Here is an 11,348-nt window from a genome sequence, read left to right as displayed (position 1 = left end):
TAAAATAAAATAAAATAAAATAAAATAAAATAAAATAAAATAAAATAAAATAAAAGCTTTGGCTATAAAAAATACAATTTCTATTACCATGGTCTTATTAAATACATATTGTAGGCTGGGCGTGGTGGCTCATGCCTGTAATCCCAGCCCTTTGGGAGGCCAAGGTGAGTGGATCACTTGAGGTCAGGTGTTCGAGACCAGCCTGGCCAACATGGTAAAACCCCGTCTCTACTAAAAATGCAAAAATTAGCCGGGCATGGTGGCAGGCGCCTGTAATCCCAGCTACTGTGGAGGCTGAGGCAGGAGAATCACTTGAACCTGGGAGGTGGAGGTTGCAGTGAGCCGAGATCATGCCACTGCACTCCAGCCTGGGCGACAAGAGAAAAACTCCACCTCAAAAAAATAAAATAAATAAATAAATAAGTAAGTAAAATACATATTGGATTTTGTGTTTAATAAAGGGAATAAAGGGAAGCTTTCCCTTTTCCCTTGGAAGTTTCACTGAAAAATCAACTGTCAAATGGCAGATTAATAGGAAAAAAGACATACAAAATTTATTTTAACGTGCATAACACAGGGAGATTTCAGGAGAATGATTACCCAATAACTCAATGGGATAGAGACGTTTATATACTCTTCTTTACAGGGGAAAGGGAGATTGGGGAAATGTGGCAACTTAAGGTATAGTAAATGACTTTTAGGGGAAAATGAGGAACATACAATGGCCTGGGGAAAAGTATGTTGGGCCCACAGAGCAGACAATAGTTTGTGACAAAAGTCTGTCCAAGAGTGTTGACAGACTTCAGTCTTTCTTCCTCCAATATGAGTTAAGTAAATGAAAACTCAGGTAAGGCAATTATGTTCCTCTTTGGCAGGTCTGGTTTCTAGGCAGATAAGAGAAATTCAGAGAAGGACTTCATTTGGTGCTTTGGGAGAGACAAAGAATTGAGAGGCAGGAGGGGTAGTGGGGAAGGTAAAAGAGACCGTGAAGCTGCTTCCTCAGTTCAGTGCAGCAAAGCATCCTATTTTGGGGTATCGGTTTCTGAGCCCCAACAATTTTTACATCACCTTCCAGATACATTTTATGACTTTTCTTCACTGCATACTTCTTTAAAACTCATCTTACTCTATTTTTCTAAAGGTATTTGCATTAAATGTGCAAAATACTAATGCTCTAAAGAGGAATATTTTGAAATATTAAGAATTATTTATATTTCAATGTAAATAAAGTGATTTTTTTCTAGAAATAAAATTTCAGATTCAAATAGTCGTTTTGGGGTTTTTATAGAAGATGCATATGTATATACAGATATTTATGTTCATTTCTATTAAAATCAATGTGCTAATGTTCATATGTGTTAATAAAGGTCCTAGGATTAAATTTATTCTGAAATAGACTCCTAAGATTGTGAAAGTTTAGCCTGGCAAAAGACACATTTAGGGGAATATCTTTCTTTAAAAAACTTTTGTTTTTTTTTCTTACTGTCTCTTGATCTCCCGCCTCACACATTCCACTTTATTGACACTATAGAAAAATTGATTCACAGCATTTTTACTTGCACTGTTTTATTTTATTTTTATTTTGACGGACTCTTGCTCTGTCACCAGGCTGGAGTGCAGAGGCACAATCTCAGCTCACTGCAACCTCCTACTCCCGGGTTCAAGCAATTCTCCTGCCGCAGCCTTGCGAATAGCTGGGATTACAGGCACGCACCACCACGCTCAGCTAATTTTTGTATTTTTAGTAGAGACGGGGTTTCTCCATGTTGGCCAGGATGGTCTCGATCTCTTGACCTCGTGATCCGCGCGCCTCGGCCTCCCAAAGTGCTGGGATTACAGGCGTGAAGCCACCGCGCACTTCCACTGATTTTTAGCAGCGAGCTCTCAGGTCAATCAACTGCTTCCTTAGGTTTACAAACTGTGGGTGTGTATTTATAAACACAAGTTGTTTTGTATATCCTTTGTAGAGCACGTGGTGAAAGTGACACAGGAATAAATGCAAACCTTTTTTCCCCCTTCTTTTTTCAAAGACATAAATCCCAGAAACACTCACAACCACAGAAGGGGATTTGGTGGACATAAAAAGAAACTAAATTTTGTACCGCCACAGAAGTGAAGCATGGATAAGCTCAAAGGTATTCATGCAGTGTTTTATTTCAAGATTTGTTATGGGGACGTCCGCCACGCCCTGGTCCGCCTTCACCAGGCCGGGCAACACTGCCCAGTCCCCGAGACCCGTGAGCAGCCGGGGCGAGGTCGTGGGGTGGACTCCGGGAAGAGGTTACGAGAACCACACTTCCCAGAGTGCCGTGCGTAGCCCCGCGCAGCCTGCCTCGCCCCGCCCGCCCCGCCCCCGGAGGCCGCCTCTCGCGGGGGCTGAGGTGAGAAGACGCCAAGCGCCAGCCAGGGCTCTGCGGGGCAGTGCAGGAGAGCGCGCGTCCGCCGGGTGCTAGCGCAGGGCTGGTGAGGTGCTGCTGAGGGCGGCCGGGGCTCCGGGAGCCGGGTAACGTGGCTGCAACCTTAGCGACATCAGGAAGAATAGAGCGGAGGGTCGAAGATCGAGGTAACGGGACGCTTGTCTCCCCTCAGTCCCCTCTTCCTTTGTGCGGTGCCGTGCGCTCGCGCGGAGCCCTCCCTGACCCCAGCCCCGAAGTCGCAACACCGTCTGGTCTCGGATCTCTGGCGTGCGGAGGAAATTCGAGCCCTCGTGCACCAACCGAAACTCCACAGCTGAGAGGGCTTGGGGCCTGACAGCAAGAGCTCCAGCCCCGGAGCTCCCTTGCACGGCTTCTGTCGCCTCCATTGGCCAGAGGAACAGGATTATGCTCCCGGCTCCCGGAGGGGAGCCCCAGCCTCTGGCTCTGTCACCCTCGCCGGCGCCTCCTTGGCTCCCTCCTCCCGGCCTTTCGAAGAGGGACCCAGGCAGGTGCTTAGCGAGGTCCAGGGAGTGGGCAGGCACGGTGCGGCTGGCGAGGGTTCGGGGCCCCGGGAGGGCGGCCGGAAGCCCCCTGGAGCCGCTGCCTGCGGGGGCGGGGCGAGTGGGCCACGTCCGGCCCACGCCGCGCGGGGACGAGGCGAGGAAGGCACTGCAACTCCCCACTCGGGGGGCTTGCTGGCCGCGCTGGAGGTGCCTGTCCGGGCGCGGCGGTGTAGACTTTGTGGAGAATGCCTCCTGGTGTGGACCCAGGAACCGCAGCCTCTTTCTAGACGCGCAGCCGCCGGATGGAGTTGTTACCGACACAATGACAGCTCTTTACGCCTTCCACTCCTTGCTGGGCTCAGTTGTCTTGCTGGTTTCTTCAGAGAGAGCGATTTGACTACATAGCTTGAATTTTCTACGTGCCTCGTGCTTTACTGGACTTGCACTGTTTTTCCCTCTTGGCAATGTTTAATCGGGTGACTTTTCGTAGAAAACGTTCAGTATTTTCATCTGTGTTCATGGCTAACTTCATTTTTGACTCTTTGCCCTAAGCTAATGTCACCAGTTTAGAGGGATACTTTGGGAAAAGGTCCTTAGAACCTGGGTTGACATAAGTATTTTATCTGCTGGTTGCACGTTTTTTCCTTTGCATTGTTTTTCTCCCATACAAGATGGTAATTGTTGGACTCTCGGTGTCCTTTATTCTCTCTCTAGAAGGAAATCCTCTTCCCGCATCTTTCTCATGTTCTGGCCCTGCGGTACTCTTGAGTACGCAGAGGACTGCTGCTATCACTGCTGGCAGCTGGAAAGCAGCTTGGAGATGGCGGTGGCATTAAGCTGCTGCTTTTCCTCAGACTTCCTCCTGGCACCCTCCTTCATTTGTCAAACTGATCCAGTTCAAACTTCAAACTTTTAGTCACTTTATTTATTTAGTCACTTTTTAAAAAAATTGCTTTCAAGATACCAAGTTGCCTAAGCCTAAATATAAAAAGAAGTGTCTCAGGAGCCGGGTGCAGTGGCTCACGCCTGTTACCCCAGCACTTTGGGAGGCTGAGGCGGGGGGATCACTTGAGGTCAGGATTTTCGAGACCAGTCTGGCCAACATGGTAAAACCCCGTGTCTACTAAAAATACAAAAGTTAGCCGAGCGTGGTGGCACATGCCTGTAGTCTCAGCTACTCGAGAGGCTAAGACAGGAGAATGGCTTGAACCCAGGAGACAGAGGTTGCAGTGAGCCGAGATCATGCCACTGCTCTCCAGCCTGGGTGACAGAGTGAGACTCCATCTCAAAAAAAGAAAAAAAACGTCTCAGGATACTCTATTCAACTACATATGAGCACTTAGCTTCATCCTTTTAATTTTTAAAGCTGCCAATTCTTTTAGCATTTGATAAGATTACTGGTAATTGATTAGGATTATATATTCTGTAGCAATTGCACATTTTTTGACAAGAAACTCAGTTCACATTCAGTGAGGGAATTTTTTAAAAACAGTATTTCTTCATTCATTAAGAAGAAAGTTGGGGCCGGGCGCCGTGGCTCATGCCTGTAATCCCAACACTTCGGGAGGCTGAGGCGGGTGGATCAAGAGGTCAGGAGATCAAGATTATCCTGGCCAACATGGTGAAACCCCGTCTCTACTAAAAATGCAAAAAAATTAGCTGTTCGTGGTGGCGCGTGCCTGTAGTCCAAGCTACTCCGGAGGCTGAGGCAGGGGAATCGCTTGAACCTGGGAGGTGGAATCTCCTGATTGAGATTACGCAACTGCACTCCAGCCTGGCGATAGAGCGAGACTCCGTCTCAAAAAAAAAAAAAGATCAGGCTCAGTGGCTCATGCTTGTAATCTTAGCACTTTTGGAAGCCAAAAGCAGGCCAATTGCTTGATTCCAGGAGTTCAAGACCAGTCTGCACAACATGGCGAAACCCTGCCTCTACAAAAATAAATAAATAAATAAATAAATAAATAAATAAATATATAAAAAAAAATTAGCCGTATGTGGTGGTGTGCACCTGTGGTCCCAGCTACTTGGGAGACTGAGGTGGGAGGATCACCAGAGTCCAGGAAGGTCAAGGCTGCGGTGAGCCATGATTGTGCCGCTGCAGTTGGCCATGATTGCACCACTGTACTCCAGCCTGGGTGACAGAATGAGAGCCTATTTCCAAAACAAAACAAAACAAAACAAAAAAAGGCGAGAGATGAGGGAGGATAAATGTTTCATAAAATAAAATGTTTTCAATCGCTAAAATTCACTTGACCATGTCTTTTTTTTTTTGTGAACAAAATGTTTTTTATTAACCAACAAAGAGGGAGGTGAGCATTTTAAATAAATTAATTTTGTTTACTCATGTCAAGATGTGTCTACAATAAAATGTCACCCATTAGTCTGTTTTAAAATTCGGTTTTTTCTGTTTTGAGGGACTTTTATGGAAGCACCAGACTATAATAATGTTCTGAGCTCACTTCTGGTACTACACAATTCTCTGTTAGAATCCCAGATCTCCACTTATTGGCTGTGTGAGCATGGCAAGTAATTTTCTAAACCTCTTTCCTTAGCTGTGGAAGGGGGATAAAAATAATACGTACTTCTGTTTTACCAGAATTGAGGATTATTTGGTGTTGTATGTGAAAGCATTCTGTAAGCTGTAATCAACTATAATATGCATTGATATGTATTGTATGTTATGCATTGATACCGTAGGAGGCTTAACCGGCATTGTGCTAGCATCATCACTAGATATCGTACTACATGACACATATTATGTCATAGCTCATTTCCACTACGTCTTGTCAATAGGAGCTGTGTTTGCTATTATAGGAGGTTTTATTCACTGATTTCCCCTATTCTCAGGCTACACCCTGGATCAGGTCTGCGCCAAAGCCCACTTTATTGTTATGTTTGTGGGTGTAAATTTAACCTTCTTTCCACAGCACTTTCTAGGTTTGCTGCATTTAAAAATGCTGCCAGTACAATTTATTTTCTGGTGGATATTGCTACGTAGATACTGTCAGCTGCTTTTTTTTTTTTTTTTTTAATGGGTTGGTCATGCAAGAAAGTATATTGTTTGGTTTGGTTATGAATGATTTAGTTGGTTCTTATGAGTCAGAGAGATAATTATGGAAGAGAGTTGGAGGGACCTTGGGAAATTTTCTACTTCATCTCTCTGACTCTTAACCTGCATCTGTTAGCGTGCGAATAAATGGTCTTTCAAGGGTCTGTGAACTCTACTATTTATACTTTTCTGGGGAGAAATTAAATGAAAATTTGTACTTTTCTGGGGAGAAATTAAATTAAAAGAGCAACATGACCTTGTTCCCACTAAAGGTTTAGGAAACCACTAGCTTCAGTGATCTAGGCAGGTTTCTTTAGTAAAAATGTTAGAGATTATTTTAAAATTAGTTTTTTGTGGAAAGGAAAGAGAAACAGGTTATATTGTGGAAAGGAAAAGAAAACAGGTTATTTTGAAGCACCGAGTGTCTGTTTTTCTTCCAAAGCTAGAAGTTGATATTTATGATACACTACCTTTATATGAATAATAGTGCTGCTACTTCTACCTGGAAGTGGTACCTTCGGTTGATTCGTTATGATTAGGCAGATATTGTCTACTCCTCTCTTCTTCCCCGCCCCTAGCCTTGATGGGCAATACAGTGGGGCAGATAATGGGACTTAAATACAATTCAGCATGTCAGAATATTATTTAAAATGCCAAAAGATAATTTGGCTTGTTTGTTCTAAATTTGGATGTTCTTTGTTTTCACAACAAAACACCCAATGTTAAAGAAAATAAAGTATTTAATCTTTCAAACTAGATGATGATATATACATAAGCTGTTGTATATTTTCTTGTATATCATAGAGTATAAAATTATATTAAATCCTAATTGATTATCACTTTGACTTTTAGTATTTCTAGTTTGGAAAGATGGATATGTATGTTTTCAAGATATTTACAGTTTGCTTTTGTAGATTATATTATAATTTGTGATTTTCATTTATAACATTTAAAACTTATTTGCTTTTTTGGAATTTCTGAATCAGATATACTTTTAAATCTTAGTTTATTCTTATAAGAGTTTGGAATTTTGCCCTGTTTTCCTTGTATAATGATTGCTGCGCTATAAGGCTTTACAGTGTAAAACCAAGTTCTGTTCTGGATCAGTTACCAGTAGCATTCCCAAGGCTGGGAGAGTATGAGGTGGATCCGGTGATGCTATACAAACTTGTGAATGAATCTATCAAGTAATGTCGTTTTCCTTGAGATATTTTTTCCTTTGATATTAATATTTTCATTTAAAGTTGAAATGTTTTTCAGAGTTCAAAGTTCTAAACTAGTATTTGGAAATTTATAGAATAAAGTAGCAGAAGCGTGGTTCTTTGTAAAAATAGTCTGAGAAGTCTTAAATAGACCTCAAAGATTAGCAGTAGAGATGAATGCCAGTATTGCAGCATACTTTATATGTAAATGATAAGTCATGTTGGATCTTTAGTTATTTTAATGCAGAGGATTGCTTAACTTTAATAATGAAAGTTTGAATTAATTAGATATGGAAAATAAAAGGAAATAATTTCAGCAAAAATTTTACCTATGGGAATCCTATCATTTGTGTGAGTTCTTCTACGCTTAAACCTTTAAAACTTCTGGCCGAGCGGGGTGGCTCACATCTATAATTCCAGCACCGTGGGAGGCCGAGGCAGGTGGATCACTTGAGGACAGGAGTTCAAGACCAGCCTGGTCAACATGGTGAAACGCTGTCTCTACTAAAAATGCAAAAATCAGCTGGGCATGGTGGTGCATAGTTGTAATCCCAGCACTTGAGAGGTGGAGGCTGGAGGATCATGTGAACCCAGAAGGAGGAGGCTGTGGTGAGCTGAGATTGTGCCACTGCCCTCCAGCCTGGGTGACAGAGCAAGACTCCATCTCAAAAAAAAAAAAAAAAACCTTTAAAAATTCCTGAAACATTTCCTGTATAGGGAGAATATTATTAATACCACTATTTTGGTTCTCATTGTCATTTACACATAGGCACCTCCATACAGAGATAACATTAATTCTGTCTTCGGCCTAGTGATAAGAGCTTGGGCTTTATAGTCAGGCAAGTCTCTGTTGAATCCTGGACATTGCACTTCATAGCTATGAGACCTTGGGTAGGTGTCTTAACTTCTCTGAGTCTCATTATCCAAAGCTGTAAACAAATAGGAATTTTACCTTTTTCAGTTATCCTGAGGATTCAAATGAATACATGTATTTAACTCATGATGACAATTATATACATACATACGTATATACATATATCTGTTATGTGCCACTTTGTTAACGCATTTAAGCTTTATAGCAATCCTATGAGGTTGGTACTATTACTTTCCTTATTTTTACAGATGAGGAAACTAAAGCTAATGAAACATGTAGCATAACCAATATTGTACAACGAATATACAACTAATAAGTAGATAGAAGCACCCAATTAATACTGGCTGTTGTCATTTTAAAAAAAAAGATGACTTAGGGTATTATCATCTTTTCTATGGTGGGTTTCTAATAATTGCAGTCTCATGTAGAGCATTATAAAGCATATTTTATTTCTTTGCTGGAAAAAAATGTTGATTGCCGGACTGTGTTCCTGACCAAGGACTCAGGATCACATAATTTGTAAAAGTAATAACATTTGTTTATTGAATGCTTACTGTGTACTAGATACAGAGCTAAATACTTTATATACATTACTTCACTTACCCCTCACAACAACCTTAGAGCTGAGGCTCAGAGTAATTTTAAGTAACTTGCCCAAGGCTACACAATTAACACCGAATCCCAAAACTGTCTAGCTCTAAAGTCTCTGCTGCTAACCACCAGTTTATATGCCTTGTGTCACATATGGCTGACAGATTTCTCTCAAAAGCAAGGCAACAGCTTCTGTAATTTTAAACAGCAAAATGTGCTACTATAATTTTGAACTAGAAGGAAACTGATTACCTACTACCTGTAGGCTAAACCCAGCTTACTGCCTGTTTTTGTAAACAAAGTTTCATTGGAACACAGCCATGCTGTGTTCCTTTAAAAATAAAGACACTGAGACCCAGAGAGATTAGGTAACTTCCCAGTAATGTAACTAGTAGTAATCTAATGTCAGTAACTATGTTAATAAGCCTCTGAAAGTCCGCTGATCCCTGAATCCCATGCTACCCCCTAAACTCTGTGTAAGATCAGCAATGTGCTCTATTCAGAGGGTCGGTCCCTGGTTGGCATAGCTATCCCTTCAGTAAGTATTCAGCTTTGTGCTTTTCGTTGGATTTCAGACATCCAGTGTGAAGTATTCCATACTTTGATACTTGGCAACAAATTATTGATAAATTAATTTTTAGTAGGCCTTGTTATCTTAAGTACAGCCCTGTCACTTCTCTGACATTCTCAAGTAAAAATAATGAGTAATATAGGCCCCTCTTAAGGTTCACGCATGTAGTTCACATATTTAGGTAAAATTCAAGATCTTTCTTTTACTATTTTATACTAGACTTTTAGACCACTATGACTGTGATAAACTAAGTGGCCCAGTTCAAACAAGGAAATGATTACTGTAAGGTGTCAATGGAATTCTGTTTTAATAAAACAGATCCCAAAATAAACATCTTACAAAGTATTCAATGTAGTGAAAATGTTGCTTATAGACCCTAGAAATGACATTAGTATTTAACAAGCAGACTTTGATAATAGTCGTATCTAATATTGCATGTGTCATTTAAGGATGGGGATACACTCTTAAGAAACATGTTAATAGGCAATTTTGTCATTGTGCAAACGTCATAGAGTATACTTACACAAACCTAGGTGGTATAGCCTGCTACACACCTAGGTTATGTGGTGTAGCCTATTGCTCCTGGATTACAAACCTGTATAGCATGTTACTGTACTGAATACTATAGTCAATACTGTAACACAGTGGTTACCTATTTGTGTGTCTAAACAGAAAAGGTACAGCAAAAATAAAGTGTTACAATTTTATGGGACTATCATCTATGCATTGGTCACCATCATCATCTGTTGTTGACCAGAACACTGGTATGCAGCACATGACTGTAAAGACTGTAAGTGCTATTGTTAAGAACAACTTTTTTTTTTTTTTTTTTTTTTTTTTTTTTTGAGATAACATCTCACTCTGTTGCTTAGGCTGGAGTCCAGTGGCAAGCTCATGACTCACTACAGCCTTGACCTCCCTGGGCTCAGATGATCCTCCTACCTCAGTCCCCCGAGTAGCTGGGACTACAGGTGCAAGCCACCACACCTAGCTAATTTTTTAATTTTTGTCAAGAATGGCTCTCACTATGTTTCTCAGGCTGGTCTTGAACTCCTAGTAGGCTCAAGCAGTCCTCCCAGCTCATTGGTAACTGGTTGTTTTAAGCATTTCAGTTTTCAAAAAATTACTAGGTTGTATAACTCACAACGTAAGTCATCAAGATATTTTTTAATAAGTGGAACTGGTACATGAGAGGGCACGTAAATTAAAAAGATTTTGGATATCTTAGCTAAATGGAACCTGGGAAAGCTTATATGAACAGCAATGTGAGAGTGTTTATTTCCTGACAGCCCTACCAATTTTATTTTTTTTGTCTTTTTTTTTTTTTGAGACAGAGTCTCGCTCTGTCGCCTAGGCTGGAGTGCAGTGGCCGGATCTCAGCTCACTGCAAGCTCCGCCTCCCAGGTTCATGCCATTCTCCTGGCTCAGCCTCCCGAGTAGCTGGGACTACAGGCGCCCGCCACCTCGCCTGGCTAGTTTTTTGTATTTTTTTAGTAGAGGCGGGGTTTCACCATGTTAGCCAGGATGGTCTCAGTCTCCTGACCTCGTGATCCGCCCGTCTCGGCCTCCCAAAGTGCTGGGATTACAGTTTTTTTTTGTCTTTGCCAATATTTAATTTCATTGATTAATAAGGATGTTTTAATAATCTCATTGATCATTTTCCCTTTCATTATAATCTGCCTTTTTTCTATATGTAAGGATAGTTTTAGGCAGACAGTGTTGCTGTACTACTAACTGAAGGCCATGTTATTGTTGGTCTCTACTCAGTTATTCTTCAAGAACACATTTGTCTAAAGGAGGACTCTGACATCGAGCTGTTTCAGGCATCTAATTCACACCTAAGTTTAGCTATAACTTTGAATTTAGCACCAGTGACCTCTCTTATCAGTCTTTCCAGTAGCCTACTAGATCTCTCCATTGGCTCTCCTATCAGTGTTGAGTTTCAGCACACCCTGACTTCCAATTAGGAAATTATTCTTTCCAACTCAGTGATCTCGGCTCACTGCAACCTCCACCTCCCAGGCTCAAGTGATCCTCCCACCTCAGCCTTCCAAGTAGCTGGGACCACAGGCGTGTGCCACCATGCCTAGCTTATTTTTGTATTTTTTGTAGAGATTGTGTTTTGCTTTGTTGTCCAGGCT

The 11,348-nt window shown here is 41.6% G+C and overlaps 1 protein-coding gene across 3 annotated transcripts in view; it reads left to right on the top strand.

Annotated features, from left to right (window-relative positions):
• Positions 1-11,348, top strand: part of KLHL8 (kelch like family member 8) — an 81,983-nt gene that overhangs the window by 20,325 nt on the left and 50,310 nt on the right. Inside the window, exon 1 of one of the 3 annotated variants that reach the window (XM_017860050.1) lies at positions 2,367-2,563. The exons of 1 other annotated variant lie outside the window; for it this stretch is intronic. The gene's annotated coding sequence lies outside the window, so the exon portion shown is untranslated. Of the gene's footprint in view, positions 1-2,366; positions 2,564-11,348 lie in introns of those variants that run through there. One more of the 3 variants, XM_017860053.1, reaches the window with a different exon arrangement.

The sequence above is a fragment of the Rhinopithecus bieti genome, unplaced genomic scaffold, assembly GCF_001698545.2.
Source record: "Rhinopithecus bieti isolate Rb0 unplaced genomic scaffold, ASM169854v2 scaffold_52099, whole genome shotgun sequence".
NCBI classification, from domain to species: Eukaryota; Metazoa; Chordata; class Mammalia; order Primates; family Cercopithecidae; genus Rhinopithecus; species Rhinopithecus bieti.
The sequence above is the reverse complement of the archived record's forward strand: the minus strand, read 5'-3'. Positions and strand labels throughout refer to the sequence as shown.